The sequence below is a fragment of the Vipera ursinii genome, assembly GCF_947247035.1.
Source record: "Vipera ursinii genome assembly, chromosome: 2".
Lineage (NCBI taxonomy): Eukaryota > Metazoa > Chordata > Lepidosauria > Squamata > Viperidae > Vipera > Vipera ursinii.
Genome location: NC_139513.1, coordinates 61,910,618 through 61,936,054, shown reverse-complemented (window position 1 = coordinate 61,936,054; position 25,437 = coordinate 61,910,618). Strand labels below are relative to the sequence as shown.

The following is a 25,437-nucleotide window of genomic DNA, read 5'->3' as shown; positions in this document are numbered from 1 at the left end:
TATTAATTTTTTAAGCATAACACTTCACAAAGAAATCCAAAATACTGCTTAAACAATCATTTAGCTTTCACAAGCCTTTATGTAAAAAAAGTTTTGCTTTTTGTCTCTATGACTGAAATCCAATTTTTCAAAGGAAATTTTAGTAAATAAATATAGACTATCCAAATGAAATAGATGCTTCTATTCTTTTATGACTATGTTTGATTTTCTTGCTTTGAAAGAAATTATAAGGGTAATAAGTAATCACCAAATACCCTTGGACTAGGTATGTTTGAAAATCTTGCCACCTTTTGTTTAAATTGTGAACTGCACTAGCTAAAGAACAATTAAAACATACATGATCATGTCAAATTCAGTCGCAGATTAACATCTCCATGTTATACAATGTTTATCAAGTATCTCAAAACCTGAAAGCTAGTATCTTTCTATTTAATTATTTTAGATTTGTTCCTCTCTCAAGAGTCACTGGGGTGAAATGGCCAGTTATAAAAATTAAACAAACAAATAAATGTGTGTTACATGTCATTTAATTATGTGACTCTGGATTAGACAAATTCATAGAGGAATTATTTTATTTATATTCTACCTTTTGTGTAAAAGCTCAAGATGGCAGACATCTTGTATCCTGCTCCTATTTTGCAAACCTGTGAAACAGAAGGGCTGAGAGATTTGGCCCCCAAATCACCCAGTGAGCTTCTGTGGCTGAGGAGGAACTAAAACGTGAGTCTCCTGTCTCTTCATCCACCACCTTAATCAGCAAAGCAAAATGGTTTTCTGTGGAGTCATTGGTGGCTAATAATCTTGATGTCTATGTATTACCTCTTGAATCACAGAAAGTATATTTTAAATATTGGGGCGTTTTGCCCCTGTCTATATTTATCAACTTCCTGAATTACTACCAGGATTGAGAATCATACCACATCATTCTAGCATGAGTGAAGAAAAATAATTAATTGGAATAACCTAGCATATTGTACACATTATATATTCTGTTACCACTTTAAAACTTCATTGACATGCTATATTGTGGGTTTGTTATTATGACTTTAATTTTAAATTTGTACTATGGGCATTGTTTAATCATGTTTTAATAATTTTAACTTTTGTATCTGTCTTTTACGTATTGCCCTGTTAACCGCCCTGAGTCTCTTGAGAGAAGGGCGGTATATAAATTAAATAAATAAAATAAAATAAAATAAATAAATATTAAAGCATACTGTTTTGTGATAAGTATATGAGTATGTAATACTATTGAAACATTACAATATTTTGCCGTGCCAGCTAAAGGTAAACCATAATAATAGGATATTTTAGGTGACAATATACTCTACTAATGATTCTGTAGGTGCTAGATAAGAGTATTTGGTCATTATCTGAAGTACTAAATGACACCCCACAAGTTGAAACTATACTTCTCATACAGAGAAATTCTTTCCACCTTTTGTGCGTGCTTCAGATCTGCCCTGAAATACTCCCCAATTCTTCACATAAGATTGTAAAGAAGAATCAATTGTAGCAATGCAAGGAAATTGTGTTGCAAGGAAAATTGTTACTGTGTTTAGCCTTACAGCTGCTGTTGTTCCCACTCTGTATTTTATATTGTACTTATGACTACTTGTAAATCGATTATTATTAAGCAAATATTCTTAGATTACAATGTAATTCTGTGGAAATCTATAGAGAAGCAAACCTTACTGAACTGGATGGACCTTGCTCTCAAATAATCACATCTAGGATTCCCGCCTAAATCAAGAGGCTTGATATCTAGTTGTTATTTCAGTGTCAAAAGGGGATTTTTCTCTCATTCTAATCTGGAAATATTTTCTATTACTATCATTGTTATTCCTGCATTTAAAGGCAGGCAAAATGAAGTCATGTGACTCTTACAGAAAGTTATACTGAAAATTATTTTTCAAAGATTACTTTATCTGAAAGCCTCTTGATTTAGGAAGGAATCCTAGATGTGATTATTTGAGAGCCTTTACAAATATATACCAAATCAATGCAATATTTACAGTAAATGTTTATCTTAATTTTATGTAAGTATTCTTAGCGATGCAGATGTACAAGCAACATTGAAAACAAAATTGGTTTTGAAAAACCATTTTAACTCTTAATTCTCTCTTTTTATATCACTGTAATCTTTTTTGTCTGAAGAGCAGCATGTTAAAAATAGAATAGACTAAATACTGTTTTATGTGACACTGTCAAAGAACACATAAGTCTGTCTGCCTAGAGAATCAAAGGAAAACTGCTCAAAGCTTTCCTGATATCAACAATTGAGCACTTCATATGTCCTTAACAGTTTTTCCCTTCTGGTTTTTTTTTTTTTTTAGTAAGCTGTCATTTTTCACATTGGAGAGAACTAAAAATGGAAATGCTCAGCATTTAGGTTAATGTGGAAAGGAAGCAAAAATAAAACTCTATCAGACAAGGAACATATTTACCTTCCTTTTTATGACTGCTAGTTTGTATACTTAACGCTTGATAGAGGAAAGAGGAAATAATAATAATAATAATAATAATAATAATAATAATAATAATAATAATAATAATAATAATAATAATAAAGTTGGAAGGGACCTTGGAGGTCATTTAGTCTGAAATACTGTGAAACAGTACAAAAAAAAACCATTTGTCAGATGCCACTCTTTGAAAATGAATGAATAACATAGATAGATGTGGCAATTTACTAGTGAGATGGCAAGAAAGCACAAAAATAAACAGCAAATTCTAGTCAAAATTCAGATGGAGACAAGTAAATCCCACACACACACAAATTTTATGAAAAGGCACAAGCTTTTCATGAGTTGTAGCTCACTTGATCAGCTACTTCATTAGATGAAAGCTTATGCCTTTCTATAAAATTTGTTAGAAAAGATAGACTTGTTTTGATTTTCGATTACTATAAAGTAACCTGGCTCTCCTCCTATGGTATCAGTAAATTTTAAATGAATGACAAATGAAAAATTTAAATGTAAATCATAAATACCCATTGATAAAGAAACTTGCAAAATACTATACAGATTGGGTTTGAAAATGCAATATGACATAGGACAGAAAGGAGGTGTAAAAGTGAGAAAATATATACATTAAGATACCGTACATATGTTTTTTTCACACTCAACAACTACAGGAACTAGAATGGACAGCAGTGGACAACTGTGTGTGAGGTTTTTAAGTAATTAATAGGGAAACCACAAAGATTTTTTTTAATTAGTAATTTTCCTAATCCTATTTTTTCACATTTGATTTCAGCAAGATGTTAATAAGGAATGTCTCCCTGTACCTTGAAAATATTCCTGTGAAGCAGTTTATATAGCAGTATAACTTGAGTCAAGGATACCCAGAGAGCTTCATTATTACCTGGAAGTTGGAACTTGCATTTGTCTAGTCAAGATTGAACATTAATTACACTGATTGCACTGATTCAACACTAATTACACTAACATGATTGAATGTCAGAAGGATGAAGAGCTGTTATAGAAAGTTTATCTGAGTTGTGGGGAAAACATTTTGAGAAAGAAACTCACAATAATTCTGCCTTAACTCTGTTAGGCCAGTGGTGGCAAACCTATGGCACATATGCCAGAGGCGGCACTCAGAGCCCTCTCTGTGGGCCTGCACGCCATTATCCCAACCCCATCCCTCCCACTCCCCAACAGCCCCCCCAGAGGAGAGTCACGCCCTGGCATGGCCCACGCAAAGCAGCGCAGCCAAGGACATGGCAGCTGGGCAGCGGGGACAAGACTCTGCTCTCACACCCCATCGCGTGCAGTTGATGCTGCTGGGTTGCCTGGGTGATTTGCGGCTGGCCATGGAGGCAGTGAGTGACCCTGCAGGTGGGTGGAGGTGGAGCTGGGGCAGGGTGAGTGGGGGCAGAGTGGGTGGGACGGGGGGGCAGAGTGGGTGGGATGGGGGGCAGAGTGGGGCCAAGGTGGGGGAGGTGCCATTTTTTGGGCACTCAGTCTCTAAAAGGTTCGCCATCACTGTGTTAGGTGTATTCTAAAGCAGAAAAGGTTTTGACAGCCCTTTGAGGTAGGCAAGATCAAGAAATTGTTAGGAATCTTGGAACGCACATTAGTGTGGTTCAGGTATTGTGACAGATCCTTGAAAATGGGAGAAAACTCCCTTTCTAATTTAAATTATATCTTACACAATCAAGGCGGAGTTTTCTTTATTATTAGCATAACAAGACACTGATTCTCGAGTCAGATAGCAAAGCAAATAGGATATAACTAAAGCCTACAAATAGATGCCTACAGTTCTTCCTACTTTTGTCATTAAAGGCCAATGCTTTAATGAAACTAGTTGCTTTACAATTTAAATAAACTATCTCTCTGTTGACAATATTGCTTCTGATTAAATGACAATGTGCCTACCTTAAAATGTAGCTGTTATTAAATTCCCCAAAGGGTTACTCAAGGGCTTTAGTTAATATAACTTTTATGGCTAGCTTAACTTGAACTTCTTTGGGGGGGGGTTCTTCAATTCCCAATGCACTTTCTGGATAACTCTGTAGGATGGACTCCTCTTTTCCCCCTGTCTACAGGGTAGACAGATCTCATCCTCTTTCTTACATGGCAAATTTAATGATGAATCCTATTAGACCAGGGGTGTCAAACTCAATTTCATTGAGGGCCGCATCAGCATTGCGGTTGCCCTCAGGGGGCCGGGTGGGCGTGGCCTACTGGGTGGGTGTAGCTAGAGTGCGTATGGCCTACTGGGTGGGCGTGGCCAGCTCTACATCGTTTGCATCAAGGGTGCCTATGGGGGCCTGGGCAGGAGTGGGACAGATCTGAGGGTCTCTGGCAGGAGGAGGGTCTCTGGGCCAGGGCCAAGGCAGTGGGGGCCGTTCCCTCACTGTTTGCAGGATGGCTTCGTGGGCCGCATGAAACCACTTCGTGGGCCGGATCTGGCCCCCGGGCCTTGTGTTTGACATGTCTGTATTAGACAGTGCCCAGAATACGCATCTGTTTAGCAGCCTAAGACTGCCTAATTTATTTATTTTTCTTATGTAGTTATTTTTCTCTTCTCTTTCTCCTATTCTTTGCCAGCTTCTTAGTCAGTTTCAGCTTTCTTGCTGCCATGAGATACTCTCTTGGTGAGAAATCCCTTATCTATTCTTTTCTCATTTCTTTCCTAGACTCAAGATTGTCAGCCAGAAATAGTACATTTAACTAATCATTTGAAAGAATGACAGTCGGTCACAATGACATTTATATAATAACACAGATTAGAAAAATGAAAGCAATAGTCTTTTCAATGAATATGGATGATGGAGAAAGAGTCTGAAAAAGAAGAACAGAAACAACAATGGCATTTCTGATTTATGGATCTGGAGATGGTTCCTATGAGTATAAATTGGACTGCAAAAAGAACCTATCAAACAGTCCTAGACCAAATAAAAGTAAACCATCCATTAAGGCAAAGATCAGCAAGCAGAAGTTACACATTTGAACTATGCAATGCAAACGAGCGATGAACAAGAGTAAAATCATGATTGGCAAGGCTGAAGAAAGGAGAAGAGAATAACAAGGGATAAGGTAGGAAGACAGGAATCAAAAAGTCCATTGCAATGCCTTCGAAAAAGCTATTAAGACAAGTGAAGATGGCAAGCCTTTGTCTATATAGTCACCAGAGACGAACCAAAATTGATAGAACTTGATTAACTATTAAATAAAAAAATGCAGTGTAAGAACAAGGTAGGCTAATAAAGTAATATTAAAAACAGCACTAGCGATAAGCTGTTTGGAGATAATCTAAAGATGACATCATTTAAAGGAGTTTGAAACAGTACTCTGCCAATAATAGGACATTAGAAGGACACTACAACTTTTCTCTCAATGTACACATCTGCATTAAGAAATTCTCATATAGTACAGGTTATAGGAAGTGTATCTTTTGTACTTATGAGCATTGTATAGATGGAAAGACTGCAAAACTGTACATAAAACTGAGAATCATACGAACAGCGCTGTGATTACATTCAGTTATATATCCTTTTGCTTCATTGGATATTTATTTTGAATATTTTAAGACGACTGTCAAAAGAAGACTGACAATAATACTCTCATCATCTAATTGTTTTAAGCTGTTCACAGTATGTATTTCAGGCTAAATATACAACCTTTCTTCTTTTAGAAACAGCTTTGAGCCTACTGGAGAAGGAAATAGACCTTGGAAACAAATGGGAGACAGCTGTACCTTTCAAGATGAAGAGTACATTTGTGATAGTTAGCACTTCATTGCCATAAAAACAAACTGCTGACCAAATCTATCAGTTCCCACAATATACTATCTGCTAGAAATACAGATTACTGTTGTACTAGAGAATAGGTCCCAAGATTTATGAAGCCCACAAACAATTATCCCTTAGATATAACTAAACTTTCAGTACGGAAACAGTAAACATAAATATTGTTATATAATTACCCCATTGCCTTAAGTTGATAGCTTTTCTGATTTTTTTTATTTTATGCAACTGAAGGATTCGTTCAGCATTCTCATTCTGTAAAAACTAGAATCGTTTTAGTAATAAAAAAGAGTAAGAAAAATTGACTTTCTTATGTAACAGTTCCATAAATATTTCTTTCCGTTTCCTTCCGAAGTTTAGATACTTTATAATCTTCACCAAGTTTCAGATACGCCAAGAAAAACATACTGCCAAAACTCAACCAAATATGAAAACTTTCTGAACATACTCTCATCACATTTGAAAACCTGCTGCTTGTTCTCTCCGTGTCTTCATAAAAACACCTAAATAGATCAGTTTGTTTTTACGTTGTCGCAGAATAGTAAGTGCATGTGTAGGAAGAAAAGTCTTCATCATGATTCCATCCAAGCCAGGGATAAAAAACATGGAGACTGCTTTGGGAAGAGGGTTACAGTTTATTGCAGAGGAAAGCCAGACAGAAGTATGGATCCAACAGAAAAACGACTGACCACATCTGGGTAGTGGGTTTTTATACCCCCTGGACTCTATTGTTTGGAGCTATTTCTGATTCCTGTTTGAGGCTATTTCCTGTGTCATGTATCCTGAGTCCAGGTGTGCCCTTCTAGGAATCTTGCTGGTTGTGGGTATGTCCCAGCCCTTGCTTCCCTGAGGCTGGAGTATGTAGATGTTAAGCCTTTGTCTACCTAAGCTCCTGGCTCCAACCTTCTTGATGGCTCACATTTGCATGTCTTTAGGACTGGTTTTCTGCTTGGGGGGGGGGAAGGAGACCTGGGACTATTAAGAAAACTGGGCATGCTTTCCTGGTTCTTCAATTTCTTTATTTTTTTTATTTAATCCCATTTATATCCCGCCCTTCTCCGAAGAGTTAGGGCGGCTTACAAGCTTAGTAGTAGCCTTCATTCTATGTATATGCCTGCTTATTAGGGCTTTCACACACACCCCCAAGCGGCATTATTACAAAGTCAGCTTATTGCCCCCAACAATCTAGGTCCTTTTTTAGGAAATATATTTTTCTGCCCTTTTAATATTTCCTTCTCTGGGGAGCTGACTTCCCTCAGCATGTGTGACCAATTCTGAACTTTCATTTGTTACTTTCAGAAAGCAGATGAGGTCTGATTATTACAAGAAAAAAGTTAAGGAAATGATTGGTCCATTAGTGGGGGGAAATGGCAAGAACGTGACAAGCAACAGGGAGAAAGCAGAACTATTTACCGTATATACTTGAGTATAAGCCGACTCGAGTATAAGCCGAGACCCCCAATTTCACCCCCCAAAACTGGAAAAAGTTGGTGACTTGAGTATAAGCCGATCCGCCGTTCTGCAAGCCTCCGCCGCCGGCTGCTTCGTTCCGCAGCGGAAAGAAGCAGGCAGGCTGCTTCGTTCCGCAGCGGAAAGAAGCAGCCTGCTTCGTTCAGGCTGCTTCGTTCCGCAGCGGAAAGAAGCAGGCAGGCTGCTTCTTTCCGCTGCGGAAAGAAGGCTGCTTCTTTCCGCAGTGGAAAGAAGCAGCCTGCTTCGTTCAGGCTGCTTCGTTCCGCAGCGGAAAGAAGCAGGCAGGCTGCTTCGTTCCGCAGCGGAAAGAAGCAGGCAGGCTGCTTCGTTCCGCAGCGGAAAGAAGCAGGCAGGCTGCTTCTTTCCGCTGCGGAAAGAAGGCTGCTTCTTTCCGCAGCGGAAAGAAGCAGCCTGCTTCGTTCAGGCTGCTTCGTTCCGCAGCGGAAAGAAGCAGGCAGGCTGCTTCTTTCCGCTGCGGAAAGAAGGCTGCTTCTTTCCGCAGTGGAAAGAAGCAGCCTGCTTCGTTCAGGCTGCTTCGTTCCGCAGCGGAAAGAAGCAGGCAGGCTGCTTCGTTCCGCTGCGGAAAGAAGCAGCCTTCTTTCCGCAGTGGAAAGAAGCAGCCTGCTTCGTTCAGGCTGCTTCGTTCCGCAGCGGAAAGAAGCAGGCAGGCTGCTTCTTTCCGCTGCGGAAAGAAGGCTGCTTCTTTCCGCAGTGGAAAGAAGCAGCCTGCTTCGTTCAGGCTGCTTCGTTCCGCAGCGGAAAGAAGCAGGCAGGCTGCTTCGTTCCGCAGCGGAAAGAAGCAGGCAGGCTGCTTCTTTCCGCTGCGGAAAGAAGGCTGCTTCTTTCCGCAGTGGAAAGAAGCAGCCTGCTTCGTTCAGGCTGCTCCGTTCCGCAGCGGAAAGAAGCAGGCAGGCAAGGCACGGAGATCCGGAGACCTGCCGACGTTTGGGGAGGTTTGGGGAGGTGCCCAAACCTCCCCAAACGTCAGCAGGTCTCCGGATCTCCTCCCCAAACCTCCCCAAACGTCGGCAGGTCTCCGTTCCTCCTGCCGACCTTTGGGGAGGTTTGGGCGCCTCCCCAAACCTCCCCAAACCTCGGCAGGTATCCGTTCCTCCTGCCGACCTTTGGGGAGGTTTGGGCGCCTCCCCAAACCTCGGCAGGTCTCCGTTCCTCCGCGCAGACCTGCCGACCTTTGGGGAGGTTTGGGCGCCTCCCCAAACCTCCCCAAACCTCGGCAGGTCTCCGTTCCTCCTGCCGACCTTTGGGGAGGTTTGGGCGCCTCCCCAAACCTCCCCAAACCTCGGCAGGTCTCCGTTCCTCCTGCCGACCTTTGGGGAGGTTTGGGGAGGCCCAAACCTCCCCAAAGGTCGGCAGGAGGAACGGAGACCTGCCGAGGTTTGGGGAGGCGCCCAAACATCCCCAAAGGTCGGCAGGTCTGCGCGGAGGAACGGAGACCTGCCGAGGTTTGGGGAGGTTTGGGGAGGCGCCCAAACCTCCCCAAACGTCGGCAGGTCTCCGTTCCTCCGCGGCCTGCCTGCCTGCTTCTTTCCGTTGCGGAAAGAAGCAGGCAGGCAAGGCGCGGAGGTCCGGAGACCTGCCGACGTTTGGTGAGGTTTGGGGAGGTGCGCGCGCACCTCCCCAAACCTCCCCAAACTTCGGCAGGTCTCCGGATGGCGGTGGCTTGGGAGAGGTGCGCGCGATCCCGGAAGCACCAAAGCCTCGGCCGCGCACAAGTCCTCGGTAAGTTTTTTTGTTGACTGGAGTATAAGCCGAAGTGGAATTTTTCAGCCCAAAAAGTGGGCTGAAAAATTCGGCTTATACTCAAGTATATACGGTAACTCGTTTTTTGCATCTGTCTTTACACAAAGGGAAAAAACAGTCCAACCTACCAAAAACAGTGTCATAAAAAACAGAATAGTAACGCAAGTTAAGATAGGCAAGAAAATGGTAAGTGAGCAACTAGACGAGTTCAAATCACCAGGACCAGATGGATTACACTCCAAAGTTCTCAAGGAACTGGCAGACGTAATCTCAGAACCACTGAACTATATATTTCAAAGATCCTGGAGCACTGGGGAACTACCAGAGGACTGGAAGAGAGCTGATGTAGTTCCCATCTTTAAAAAAGGGAAAAAAATAGATCCAGGAAACTACAGACCTATCAGCCTGACCTCAATACCTGGGAAGATTCTGGAAAAGATAATCAAACAACAAATCAGCGAACACCTTGATGCAAACAAAGTCATCACTAAAAGTCAACATGGGTTTGTCAAAAACAGATCATGCCAGACAAATCTTATTGCATTCTTTGACCAAGTGACAAAATTAGTGGACCAGAGGAATGCTGTAGATATAATTTACTTGGACTTCAGTAAGGTATTTGATAAAGTAGATCACAACCTACTACTTGATAAGATAGAAAAATGTGGGTTAGATAGCATCACCACCAGATGGATTCGTAGCTGGCTGACAGGCCGTACTCAGCGTGTGGTCTTCAATGGAACCGCATGTAAATGGAAGGAAGTGTGTAGTGGGGTGCCCCAGGGCTCTGTTCTGGGCCCAGTGCTCTTCAACATCTTCATCAACGATTTGGATGAGGGGATAGATGGGGAACTCATCAAATTTGCAGACGACACCAAGCTGGCAGGAATAGCCAATACTCCAAAAGATAGGCTTAAGATACAGGAGGATCTGGACAGACTCGAACACTGGGCACTATCTCACAAAATGAAATTCAATTGTGAAAAAAGTAAGGTTCTACACTTAGGCAGGAGAAATCAAATGCACAGGTATAGTATAGGTGGTACCTTGCTCAATAGAAGTAACTGTGAGAGGGATCTCGGAGTCCTAGTAGACAATCACTTCAATATGAGCCAGCAGTGTGCTGCAGCTGCCAAAAAAGCCAACACAGTGCTAGGCTGCATAAACAGAGGTATAGAATCAAGATCATGTGAAGTACTAATACCACTTTACAATGCTTTGGTAAGGCCACACCTGGAATACTGCATCCAGTTTTGGTCACCACGATGTAAAAAAGATGTTGAGACTCTAGAAAGGGTACAGAGAAGGGCAACAAAGATGATTGGGAGACTGGAGGCTAAAACATATAGGGAACGGTTGCTGGAATTGGGTATGTGTAGTTTAACGAAGAGAAGGCTGAGGGGTGAGATGATAGCAGTGATCCAATATCTCAGGGGCTGCCACAAAGAAGAGGGAGTCAAGCTATTCTCCAAAGCACCTGAAAGCAGGACAAGAAGCAATGAATGGAAACTAGTCAAGGAGAGAAGCAACCTAGAACTAAGGAGAAACTTCCTGACAGTTAGAACAATTAACCAGTGGAACAACCTGCCTCCAGAAGTGGTGAATGCTCCAACACTGGAGGTTTTTAAGAAGAGACTGGACAGCCATTTGCCTGAAATGGTATAGGGTTTCCTGCCTGAGCAGGGTGTTGGACTAGATGACCTCCAAGGTCTCTTCCAACTACTACTACTACTACTACTTATATTATTATTATTATTATTATTATTATTATTATTATTATTATTATTATTATTATTTCTTATATTTGTAAGAAATACAAAATGTATTATTATTTTAATTATTTTGCTGATGTTTGAAACTTTAATTAACAATTTTAAAAAATTCTGATAGAAATAAATGGAACTAAGATTATTTTCAATTTTCTGCTATTGAAATTATTAAAATTTACTATTATTTACAACATAACTGTTTGCATTATATTAAAAAGAATGAAGACTGACAAATATTAATAGCATTTGCAGATCACACACACACACACACACACACACACACACACACACACAGAGAGAGAGAGAGAGAGAGAAAGAGGCTTGCTATGTATGAAGCATGAACTTATGGTTTAAAATAACACGTACTTTCTTGCAAACTAAATCTATTACAACATTTGTTTTGTTTTGTTAGCGTATTCAATCATTTCTTTAAAAAGCTGTCAAAGGAACCATTAAGATATTGCTGAGCCTCAGAATGGCGATCACATTGCCTTTATTTGGCTTGGAGCCTATGTAAAATGAACTGGTGAGGGTTGAAAAAAGGTAAAGTCAAAACATGTAGCAGTGAAGGTAGATGGTGGAGAACTGAGAGAGACCAGATTAAAAGATTGGAAAGAAAAAGGCTGGAACTAACTGAGATGGTAAATGCCACTTTCATCTGCCATAAGATTACGTTCATCCATGATTTGGTAGTGAATGAACCATCAGATGTGAAGTACATGAAGTACATGATCAAAACCTGGAGACGAACAACCTGTCAGGGATTTGCTCACCTTGGTGCACACAAATATGTAGCTTTGGATCACTTGACTCAATGAATAAATGAACAAGTATATTGTTTTCTACACATTTGTTTAAATGGGTTCACTTTGTCTATTTTTATTACTTGTGTGGATCATATTTATGCAGAAATATTGAAGATTAAAAAGGGTTGCTAAACTTTTCAGCACCACTGTACATGTGAAATACAAAAGGTCAGAAGACACGCCAGAGCTGGGTCTTGAAGAGGATTTCCAGGGCCTGCTGTCTTTCTCTACCCCGAACTCAATCAGTAAGCAACTGATAGGAAAACTTACAGGAAGAGCAATGGCAATAAGAGAAAGTAGTCAAGGAAGAGCCACAGCCAGGAGCCTTAAATGCTAGGTGTGTGTGTGTGTGTGTGTGTGTGTGTGTGTGTGTGTGTGTGTGAAACTCTGAAAGACTTTTATTCATGGTCTTCATCAGAACAAGGAAATATGTCTGAAAGTCCTTTGAAACTAAGGTGGGGGTATGTGATAGATAAAAAAAAATGAAATGCCTGGATTATATTTCTTTTGAAATGTATGATTTTCCTGATTCATGAACGGTCAGAGAAATCCCACTATAATAAATGCATGATCTCCTGAATCATCTGATTCTGATTCTGATTCTTTTCATAATGATTGTTTTATTGAACGTTATCAGGAACCAAACTGGCAGCCAGCTGATTGAAGCAGAAAGAGCTGAAAGGCTAGGGAACTGGTCTTTTTTTTGCCCCATAAAGACAGGGCACCTTGGCAGAAGGAAGGGCAGGAGCAGAATTAGGAAACACAGAGTTTTCCTTCCCCGTTGTTTCTCTCTGGCAAGACAGTCAGCTGTGTGGCACATGGCATGAGAGGCACCCTAGGGTGAGAAGCATGGGCTTGTGCCTGCACTAGACCTCCCAGGATTTTCCCCACCCCTGAAATCCCACTTAACAACCTGTGCATTTCTTTAATGAATGCGCTAGGGAGAGCAAGGATGGATGGTCATTACTTTGATGCAATTCATTTCAAGTCCCAACCTTCTACCCTAATGGGCATCTATGGACATCCTCAGTTATCCAGGTCCTGATTGGCAACTGGACTTCCTTGTCTTTCTTTGAAGATGTTTTGCTTCTCATCCAAGAAGCTTCTTGGATGAGAAGCGACAAGTCTTCAAAGAAAAACAAGAAAGTCTAGTTGCCTCTTGAAAAAGCGTATTTGGGACTACCCGGGGGACAGTCTCCATTAAGATTGTAACTAACTTAAAATCATTAAAGACAATAACTAAACCATCTGAGAAAGAATTTCATGCTTCCAACAGAATATATTACAGCACTAATTTTATTGATACATTACATGGTGATACAATATTGGGCTGGAAAAAAAGCAGAAAAGATGAGCAAGTTCACACTTTAGATACATATATGTAGGGCAATGCATTGATTAGTTGTCAACTAGTCAGTGTGGGCTACCTGTATGTAAAGTATTATACATGACTAGGAGGCTTGTTCTTGCTTTCAAGTGTTATAGAACTATTAACTCAAGAACTTGTTAACTTCAAGACAGTTAACAAGAGTTAGGATTACCCAGTGCCTATTGATAAATTGCCTTTTCTATTTTATGTTAAGTTTTGAGGCAAACTTAATGCAAATAATTCATGAGCAAAATTTTGGGAAGTTTTCCTTACTGGTAATTTCATCAACTACTATAAGTCTAGAAAAATAATGTCTAGGAAATGTCTAGGAAAAATAATAAATTGTCCACTAGCTTTCTCTTAAATAAATCTCTGCTTTTGAAATTGGAAAATGCTTCAATTGCGAGGCTCCATTAAATTGCAAAGTAGAGAGGCACTCTATTCATTTAACCCTGCTTGCACATTTTAGATCTTTACAGTTATTGGAGGACATGTCCTTGCAATGAAAGTCAACAATCTTGAATAGCAAACCACACTGACTAACTGACAACTAATCAATGCATTGCCCTACATATCTGTATCTAAAGTGTGAACTTGCTCATCTTTTCTGCTTTTTTCCAGCCCAATATTGTATCACCATGTAATGTATCAATAAAATTAGTGCTGTAATATATTCTGTTGGAAGCATGAAATTCTTTCTCAGATGGTTTAGTTATTGTTTTTAATGATTTTAAGTTAGTAGTTAGTTTTTACATTCTGTTGTTTGATACACTGTGTTTATGGTTTCTTTTCAAAGTTGCCTGCAGGAATTGTTTTTAATTGTAAAAGACAGAACACAAATTCCTTACATAAATTATATAGCTACCTAAATTTGATAAGGCTTGAAAAATTTGCAGAATTATATTTTCTTTGATAGCAATCTATATAATTTACTATAGTATTTGCCCCACTGATTTAATGTTTAATAATGTCTCTCCCTCACAGATATACGCAGAGAGAGAAAATGCTGATTGTGTCTTTCAAATAGTCAAAAGGGAGGAAAGTATTTATAGCTCATTATAGTAAGATGCAACAACATATATATTTTAAAATGTAGTACATAACTTTTAAATTGTGGGGATTCTTGGTATAATAATTAAAATGCACACCTGACAGAGAAAAGGATTTTTTTGGTTTATTTACTCTGAACTTTTCCAGTCTCTTAGTGCTCTACATCAGGGGTGTCAAACTGCTGGCCTGCGGGCCGGATGCATCATGCCGAAACCAAGCCCACCCCAGCTCCGGCAATGGGGAAAAAGTTGTGATACGTCATGACACATCACATGACATTGCGAGTTTGACACCCCTGCTCTACATGGATGCAAAAAGGCAGAATATAACTAACTGATTACATGTGTATCTACAAAATGATATTATTTTCACAAGAGGACTTTCCATTCAAATTAAGCTTCTATACTTAATTTATTCATTTAAAGCATTAATAAAGTATCTTTTAGAATATTCATTCAAGGCAGTATGCAGCAAAACTTAAAATTGTAAGAAACTGATTTGAGCTTTTGGCAGTATATCAAATATATCATAAAGTTGATGATAAACTCAAAGTTTAGGGGACAAGCAGGGTAAACTTGAAGTATTAGTACAAGAAGGCAGATATGATATAGTTGCCATTACTGAAACCTGGTGGGATGAAACCCATGACTGGATTGTACTGATGGAAGGATATAAACTATTCAAAAGAAACAGACTCAACAAAAGAATTGCACTATACATAAAAGATCACTATATCTCTACAGAAATACACAAAACCAAGGATGAAAACCTCCTAGAATCCATATGGGTCAATATAAAAAGAAAAAAGAATGACATTGCTATAGAAACTAAGCAGAAGAAATACGGTAGATGAACTCTTTGCTAATCAATTAACAAATGTATGTAGGAAACATACCACAGTAGTAATGGGAGACTAACTATCCAGATATCAACTGGGAGACAAAATCTGAAGCAAGTGAGAGATCGAACAGATTCCTAACCAACTTAGCTGACAACTTTGTCAGCCAAAAGATAGAAGAGGGAACTAGAGGAAAATCTATATTAGACCTAATTCTTACTAATGGAGAAGTGATAGAGGGAGTTGTAATTGTAGGAACTTTGGGTGAGAGTGATCACGTCATACAGGAATTCAATATAATGCAAACACAAGCAATAGAACATCATCCAACCAGTGTCCTAAACTTTAAAAGAGGTGATTTTAACAAACTCAGACAGAGTCTTAGCAAAATTTCATGGATAAAAATCCTAAAGGAGAAAACAACTCAAGAAATGTGGAAAACACTGAAAAATGCAATCATAAAAGCCCAGTCCAACACAATACCACTGAAAATTAAAAACAAGAAATCCAAGAAGAAACCAGCATGGTTGCACAAAGATCTCTCTGATAAACTAAAGACAAAAAGGATAAGTACAAAAAATCGAAAGAGGGACAGAAAGCTAAGGCAGAATATCAGCAGATAGCCTGAATCTGCAAGATTAAGTCAGAAAAGCAAATGCTCAGAATGAACAAAGACTTGCAACAAAAGTCAAAGATAATAATAAAAGTTTCTTTCAACCTATAAATAACAAAAAAAGTCTCGGAAACAGTTGTTCCGCTAAAGAGAGAAGATGGCAAGGAAGTAACAAGCAATAGGGAGAAAGCAGAGGTGCTTAACTCATTCTTTGCAACAGTATTCACACAAAAAGAAACTATAGGCCAACTTACCAAAACAAAGTGTAAAAGATGAACTAGAAATAAAAATTAAAATAAGAAAGAAAATGGTAAGAGAACATCTGTCTGACCTTGATGAATATAAATCACCGGGACCTGATGGATAACACCCCAGAATTCTGAAGGAGCTGCCAGATGTTATCTCAGAAACATTGTACCGTATATACTTGAGTATAAGCCGACTCGAGTATAAGCCGAGACCCCCAATTTCACCCCCAAAAACTGGAAAAAGTTGGTGACTTGAGTATAAGCCGATCCGCCGTTCTGCAAGCCTCCGCTTCATTCAGGCTGCTTCGTTCCACAGCGGAAAGAAGCAGGCAGGCAGGGGGCGGAGGAACGGAGACCCGGCGACGTTTGGGGATATTTCTGCTGTGGAAAGAAGCAGGCAGGCAGGGCACAGAGGAACGGAGACCCGGCGACGTTTGGGGATATTTGGAGAGGCGCCCAAACCTCCCCAAACGTCGCCGGGTCTCCGTTCCTCCGCCCCCTGCCTCCCTGCTTCTTTCTGCTGTGGAAAGAAGCAGGCAGGCAGGGCACAGAGGAACGGAGACCCGGCGACGTTTGGGGATATTTGGAGAGGCGCCCAAACCTCCCCAAACGTCGCCGGGTCTCCGTTCCTCCGCCCCCTGCCTCCCTGCTTCTTTCTGCTGTGGAAAGAAGCAGGCAGGCAGGGCACAGAGGAACGGAGACCCGGCGACGTTTGGGGATATTTGGAGAGGCGCCCAAACCTCCCCAAACGTCGCCGGGTCTCCGTTCCTCCGCCCCCTGCCTCCCTGCTTCTTTCTGCTGTGGAAAGAAGCAGGCAGGCAGGGCACAGAGGAACGGAGACCCGGCGACGTTTGGGGATATTTGGAGAGGCGCCCAAACCTCCCCAAACGTCGCCGGGTCTCCGTTCCTCCGCCCCCTGCCTCCCTGCTTCTTTCTGCTGTGGAAAGAAGCAGGCAGGCAGGGCACAGAGGAACGGAGACCCGGCGACGTTTGGGGATATTTGGAGAGGCGCCCAAACCTCCCCAAACGTCGCCGGGTCTCCGTTCCTCCGCCCCCTGCCTCCCTGCTTCTTTCTGCTGTGGAAAGAAGCAGGCAGGCAGGGCACAGAGGAACGGAGACCCGGCGACGTTTGGGGATATTTGGAGAGGCGCCCAAACCTCCCCAAACGTCGCCGGGTCTCCGTTCCTCCGTCCCCTGCCTCCCTGCTTCTTTCTGCTGTGGAAAGAAGCAGGCAGGCAGGGCACAGAGGAACGGAGACCCGGCGACGTTTGGGGATATTTGGAGAGGCGCCCAAACCTCCCCAAACGTCGCCGGGTCTCCGTTCCTCCGCCCCCTGCCTCCCTGCTTCTTTCCGCTGTGGAAAGAAGCAGGCAGGCAGGGCGCAGAGGAACGGAGACCCGGCTTCGTTTGGGGACTTTTGGGGAGCTGCGCGCGCACCTCCCCAAACCTCCCCAAACTTCGGCAGGTCTCCGGACGGTGGTGGCTTGGGAGAGGTGAGCGCGATCCCGGAAGCTCCAAAGCCTCGGCCGCGCACAAGTCCTCAGTAAGTTTTTTTGTTGACTGGAGTATAAGCCGAAGTGGAATTTTTCAGCCCAAAAAGTGGGCTGAAAAATTCGGCTTATACTCAAGTATATACGGTATAATATATTTAAAAATCTTGGAGCACTGGGGAACTCCTGAGCACTGGAAAAAAGATGATGTGGTTCCCATCTTCAAAAAAGGGAAAAAAACAGACCCAAGAAACTACAGACTGACATCAATACCTGGGAAGATACTGGAAAAAAATAATCAAAAAACAGATCTGTAAACATCTAGAAACAAGTAAAGTTATAACTAGTAGCCAGCATGGGTTTGTTAAAAACAGAATGCCATACCAATCTTATTTCATTCTTTGACAAAGTGACTACATTAGTAGACCAGCGAAAATGGTTAGAGAACACCTATCTGATCTTGACGAATATAAATTACAGGGACCTAATGGATGATATCCCAGAGTTCTGAAGGAACTGTCAGGTGTTATCTCAGAACCATTGTACTGAATCTTTCAAAAATCCTGGAGAATTACCTGAGGATTTGAACAGAGCTGATGTTGGTTTCCATCTTCAAAAAAGGGGAAAAAATAGACCCAAGAAACTACAGACTCATCAGCCTAACATCAATACCTGGGAAAATACTGAATAAGATAATCAAAAAACAGATCTGCAGACATCTAGAAACAAAGTTATAACTAAAAGCCAGGATGAGTTTGTTAAAAACAGATCATGCCATACCAATCTTATTTCATTCTTTGACAAAGTGACTACATTAGTAGACCAGCGAAATGCTGTGGACATAGTATATTTAGACTTCAGCAAGACATTGGACAAAGTAAATCACAACCTATTTTTTGGTAAGCTAGAAAAATGTGGGATTGACAGCATCACCATCAGATAGATTTGTAACTGGCTGACAAACCATACTACATGGTATTACATCTACATGGAGGGAAGTAAGCAGAGGGGTACCACAAGGTTTTATCTTAGGCCCAGTACTATTCAATATCTTCATAAATGACTTAGATGAGGGAACAGAAGGGGATCTCATCAAATTTGCAGATGGCGCCAAGCTGGCAGGAATAGCCAACACAAGCCAACACAAGCCAATAGCCAACACAAGCCAACACAAGCTCGGAAAACAAACTCGGAATCCAAAAAGATCTTGACAGTCTTGAACAATGGGGCCTATCTAACAAAATGATATTTAATGTGGAGAAAAGCAAGGTTTTACACCTGGACAGGGAAAACCAAAGGTACAACTACAGATTAGGCAAAACCTGGCTTAAAAACAGTAACTGTGAGAGGGACTTTGGAGTCCTAGTGGACAATCACTTAAACATGAGTCAGCAAGCAGTGTGTGGCAACAGCCAAAAAAGCTAATACAATATTTGGTTGTTTAAACAGAGGCATAGAATCAAAATCATGTGAAGTATTAGTACTGGTTTACAAAGCCTTAGTAATTTTTTAATTTCTTCTTCTGTTCCCGACAAGTCCCTAAAGATTTCTTGGCAAGATTTTTCAGAAGTGGTTTGCCACTGCTTACTTCCTAGGGCTGAGAAAAAAGGACCAGCCCAAGATCATAAAGCTGGTTTTGTGCCTAAGGCAGGACTAGAATTAATGGTGTCTACCAAATTGCCTTACCCACTACACCAGAGTGGCTCTTAGCATACTGTAGCTTAGCACAGCTTTATCCAATACCTTGAATTATGACCAACTTCAGAAAAGGCTGAATAATAGTCACTTAAACCAAAGGTTCACCCACTAACGGTAATACTTTTCTACCTGAACCTAGTTTTATTTATGACTCCTCCTTTCTTTCGAAATGCTCAAATACCTGCAGCTGTTTGTATACATACAAAAAATATATAATTTTGCTTTTGGATCAGAGAGTGACTTTTTAGATGTTTCATTCCTATATTGTATAAAGAAATTGTTAAAAAAAGTTGCAAGGAGAAATTCCCAAATCAGTATACAAAGCAAAATACAGTTATCCTTCATTCATTTTTAAAATCTTGAAATTTACATGATGATTTATATACCATCCAGCTCCAACTATCTCAAAACTTTAGATAATTTACACTGTAATTGCAAAAACAAAACTCATGTAACTCTAATATAAATACAACTAAAATCAAATCTAATGCAAAAAACAGACTGGACACTGTAAACTTTAAGAAAAAAATCACTGAAAAATCAACCACCAAGGGCATACATAAACACAACAATACTTACAGCTTTGCCTTTACGGAAAGAAAGGAGGAGGGGTAGATGTATCTCTGGGCTAAGTGTTCCATATTTGGGGAGCCATCAGAGAAAATGATTGCCTTCAAGGTCATTCAATTTTTGTAGAGATGGAATTTTTTATCATGCCTTCATTGCATGCATACAATGGATATACATTCTGAATGTTCTTTGTGAATACTAAAAAAAAAGCTTTCTGTTCCACTGATTCTCTGTTTAAGAACAAAGCAGACGTATCATAAAGCAAGCTTCAACCTCCCTTCACAATTTCTACTGAAAAAAGAACAAATGTAATGATTTTGTGTCTTGCCCAAAAAAATTTTTTTGTGTGTGTGTGTATGTGGGAGGGGGGGCATGTGTGTTTCTGACACCTCTAGGTGATCAAGGTCTAAATCCCTTTGCTTCCATTCCTTACCCCCACCCCCTCCCTCTTTAACTGACCTCAGTGCAATAGTTTCTAGCTCTGGAAAAGGACAATGTACATTCATGGAGTTTGCCCATGTTATTGTATTGGCCAAAGATTTTACAAGCACTTGCCTTCCTGCCTCACTTTACTTATAGAGTGTTCTGGCTTTCTAGTGGACCACAGTCTTCCCCCTCCCCCCCCCAAAATAGTAAAAAACAGATGTAGTAAGGTCCATCTATACTGACCCCCAGGCTCTTCCCCACTAGTGGCATAAACACATGGTATTCAGTGATTTTATGCTTACTAGAAAATGTTCTCTCTTCTTCTGGGCTCTTAAAGAAATATTTAGCAATTCAGTGGAAAGGAAAGGAAAGGAAAGGAAAGGAAAGGAAAGGAAAGGAAAGGAAAGGAAAGGAAAGGAAAGGAAAGGAAAGGAAAGGAAAGGAAAGGAAAGGAAAGGAAAGGAAAGGAAAGGAAAGGAAAGGAAAGGAAAGGAAAGGAAAGGAAGGAAAGGAAAAAGAGTACAGCTACTAATATCTAAAAAACATTATTTCTTTTCTAAGGGACTCTTATAAGAACCTTAGATAAAGCAGAATGGGGCTTGCAGCTGAACTAACACCCTCTATTATGCTCTCTAAAAACATAATAAAGGCACAGTGTCATAATGGGCCATTTCTCAGACTGGGTCCCTTTTGATTCCTGCTGACTATTGGCTTGAAGTTTGTATAAAGTTAAGTCATTTGAAGCTTAAACTGTAGAAAAATACAGCTGGAATCCATAGGTGCATGTTAGACAGCAAATGTAGAGATATAAAAGCTTGCTATTTGTAATACGTCTATATATTAAAACATTATCTACTGTATACAACAAGTAAACAATTCAGCACTCTCTTTGTACAAAAGAGCAATCAGAATTTAAAATGGAAAAGAACGATTAAAACAGAACACACTCTGCAACTTCATTTGCTAAATGTAACTTAATTGAAATGCAGTTTATTCTGTATGGTTGCATTTGACTCCACTCCTCCCTGGACATATAAAGGGTCCTCTGGAACAGTGTGAAATGTGTTGCTGTGGTCTATAGGGAGAAAGAGGAAATGGGATCTAGCAGGAAATTGTCGTGACTGGGCCTATTCCCAAGTCCTGCAAAACAGACAGCCTAATAGGGATGTCATTGTTTTCAAACTGACAGATAATATTACAAGCAGTCCTTGGCTTATGGCCATTTGTTTAATAATGATCCAGAATTATGATGGCCTGTGAAAGGGTGTTTTATGGTCTGTAAACCACTTCTGTCTGTCTCAAAATGTTGCACCATCATCCCTGTCGTCACATGACCACCATCTGAATGATTGACCTGTGCGCACTTATGACTTGCAAAGCACCCTGGGATCATGCAATTGCTATTTACAATCTCTAAAATCCTGAAGATTTCAGGTCCATTCCTACATCCCGCCAAAGGAATTCCCTTCCATGCACAGAAGGGATCTGAACTATTTCAGCAAGCAGCTCTTTCAAATGGAACCAGGCAAGAGAGGGGACTGAAATCCTAGCACAGAGTGGGAATCAGTGTGGTGACTGGCGAGATACGGTAAAGGGTAGGGCCCCCTCAGGTGAGTGGGGGAGGCCCTGGGAGATGCACTGGAGAGGCAGCTTGCAAGTGTCTCTCCACTTGGGGGCTGAAAATCCTGGTTGGATTCTGGCAAGGAGAATTTGCAGTTCCTGAGTGGGATGCCCCCCAAAGCAACCCACGCTCCTTATCTGGAACTTCATCCACAATTGCTTAATATCCACAAGCAGAAATGCCATGATTCCAGTCCTTGAGCAGGGCAGCCACATGGGCAGACATGACATCTCACTTAATGACTGCTTTGCTCAATGACAGATGCTATTCTCAATTTGACTGTTAAGACGAGAATACCTGTATATGTTGCTAGCCTCCCCTTTTTTTGTCTGTATACTGCTAACAGAAGTCCATATAATTTCTACTGATTGTGACAAGCCATGATTTTGGTTAATTTCTTCCAATAAACTTCACTAGAATTCTACATAGCTAATCTTTTAAAAATATTTCTTGATCTCTAAAAATAATAACCAGTAACTTAAATAATTTTAGAATGAAAGTAAAAATTACACATAGTAATATGCGTAAAATCCTTCAAAGGTTTTGTTTTCTGTGTTGGTTAACCACGGCTGAATTTTAACCAGGATGAAAATATGGAATATTCCAAATACTGAAGTTTATCTACTTTTACCATTGTGAGGAAAAACAACAACGTTTCTCTAGATGTGTGTTTGAGCATACACAATGCACGCACATTGTTTTCACTGCACAATGTTACAGAGGAAAAGGATGAAGACTCTTGCACAGTTTAGTTCTCTTTTTCAAACTGTACAATTTATATGAGGTATGTCAGGATTCTTGTTCTGATGGCATACCTTGCAAAAAAGCGATTTATTTATAGTATTTGCCTCTGATAATCTAAATTCTTTCATCTTTTAGAAGAATTTCTTAGTAATAAATGTATATAATTAATTTCTCGAGTAGAAAGATTGCCGGGGTTCAATCACTGAGTAAGAAAACTCACAACATTCTACTTCTAAATGGTAAAAGAACCTTAAAAGTCTTCAGTAGTTGCTGCCTAGCATTTGACGGTGTAGTGCTAAAAGTCAGCGCTTATAAAGTCTCCTGGAAGCCACTACAATTCACAGCTGCTAAAGATGAAAGCAGCATTATAAAGAAGAACTTTATAATAGGAAGCAACGGAAGACTAAGTTTGTTGCTAAAGGATGCCGGGCTAAACTTGAGTATATTTTTGACAGCTTTACAAAAATTCCACACACATACATATATACAATGTATTGCTTATGCACATTTTGTTGCTTTATGAATGGCATTTCCACTAGGAATACAAATTTACCAAGTGTAATAACTACATGACAACCCACATACAATGATAGGACACTGAGCTGCTAAAATGAGTATTCAATTATTCATAAGATCTAACCATTTACTAATATAAAAGGAATCAAATCAGAAAGAAAGAAAAATTAAATCCAGGCTGTTTAAAGGACAAAATACAATCAATAGATATTTTCCATTATGAATCTCATTCATTACAGAAACATCTATATGAACTTCTACAAAATGAATGTAATGTTCACATCTTTCAAATTTAGTATACTTACAACTATATTTCATTGCAAGAGTAATTGACTATAACAATTTTGTGTCATTTGAAGAAATATTTTAAACATGTACATTAAAATGGTAGGAAAAATCTAATCTCTCACAGAAAAATGCTTTAACGTACAGTTACCTAAAATCAAGAATTTTAAGTAGTATGTTGTAGCTATTCACATGTACGATAGGCCACATTTTATTCTATTCTCATAAAGCTTGTACTGGCTCATGAATTTTATGCATCTGTTTTGAAATCACTGACTAAATATATTTAGTTTTTCTTACTTTTTGAAATACATTCCTAAGTTTGCAATATATTTCAATCCATGTTTACTCAGACATAAATCCCACTATGGCAACTGAGGCTACTTTGTAGTAATCGTGTGTAGGATTATAACTTTTAAAATGTAAAAGCTGTGAAAAATAAATCCCAGCCGTAAATATATCACTTTCTTATCCTTGTGATTTTTATGTATGACTGTATTCTTTTTCCATTAATCTAATAAGAAATTGTTTTGTTTCACAATATTATTCAAAATAGTAGTTGGGGAAGCATGGATTCTAAACCAAGTATCAGTGTGAATGGAATTCTATCAGTTTAAATATTAAAACATATCCAATGACATAGTTAGATCTTATTGGTATAGAAATACAAGCACTTTCAGTATTTTTTTTAACTTGAAATATATTGTTATTACCTTTCAGCTATACATGTGGTTTGTAATTCATCACTTACCTATAAAAACATCTTGATATATTAGCCATCCAGTAGCTAAAATGCATTTTGAAAGCTGTATTTAAGATTCATTACAGAATGTTTTAGAAATTTCTCCTACCCTCAAATAGTCAGATTTGGAAATAAAGAGAATTTGTTCACAGAAGATTGCAAACCAGAAGATAAGCTCCTCCTGAAAAATGGACCGGTATTAAGAGATTTTGAAAACAGTCATGTTTTACTTTTATTATTATATATCACACTTTTTTCATATTAATAACCTTGCTGATTCCAATTGCATTCCAATATTTTTAAAAGATGCAGAAGTGATAAACAACCCCCATCTTTTAAACTATTGGTTAAAAAAAGAAGGAAAAAAGCTCACCCAAAGCGTTTCAGAATTAGCAAACATACATAACTGGTCAAACGCAAACAACTCGAGAGCAGAAGCAAAAGGAATCAATGTGGTCAGTATAATTATAACAAGCATTTCAGGAGAGGAACTGATACAGTATAGAGCAACCCAAAACTCTTAAATCTGTTTAGCTGAGACATACTCTGTTCTCTATAAAATACAGCCTTCTGCTTTCTGTTTCAGAAACCAAAAAAAAAAAAAAGGAATTCATTATCTTCAGTTCCATTCTGAGCACAATTCACATACAACAGGAAAAAGGCTGAAAAGATCTGTGGCTCCAGCCCGATGCATGCAAAAGAAATAGAATTGTACGAACATAATTTTCCACTGCTATACGGGTTCATTTAATTACAGCCTTAGCAAAAGCTAGTGCTGCAGTAACTTCCTTCCTGCACTGCATCATTCACCTACCTCTGATTTCACAGTTCCAGAGGACATAAAAAATAATAATAATAATAATTCCGAATAACCAGGTGGAGTTCTGTCAGTTTCCCTTTGCAGTGGTGATCAAACAACAACTTGGGTGGGGGGGGGGAGGAGGGAGGGAGGGAGAAGGACAGGAGAGAGGCAGAGACAGAGAAGCCCTATTATGTCCAATAGGAGGATGCAGCTGGGTCAGTGCCTCAGCCTCAGCTGGAACAGAGTGCAGGATTCTTTGCTGAGATGTTCTGTACTGATCAGCATATTTGCCAGATGCTATCATGATGTGCTAGACCTCTGCCTTTTCTAACTCTACTCAGCAGCTTTCAAGGCAACTGTACT

The 25,437-nt window shown here is 39.9% G+C and overlaps 1 protein-coding gene across 7 annotated transcripts in view; it reads right to left on the bottom strand.

Annotated features, from left to right (window-relative positions):
• The window catches only part of IQSEC1 (IQ motif and Sec7 domain ArfGEF 1), a 309,585-nt gene that overhangs the window by 96,466 nt on the left and 187,682 nt on the right, over window positions 1-25,437 (bottom strand). Inside the window, exon 1 of one of the 7 annotated variants that reach the window (XM_083351710.1) lies at window positions 25,087-25,132. The exons of the other annotated variants lie outside the window; for them this stretch is intronic. The gene's annotated coding sequence lies outside the window, so the exon portion shown is untranslated. Of the gene's footprint in view, window positions 1-25,086; window positions 25,133-25,437 lie in introns of those variants that run through there. 7 annotated transcript variants of the gene reach the window in all.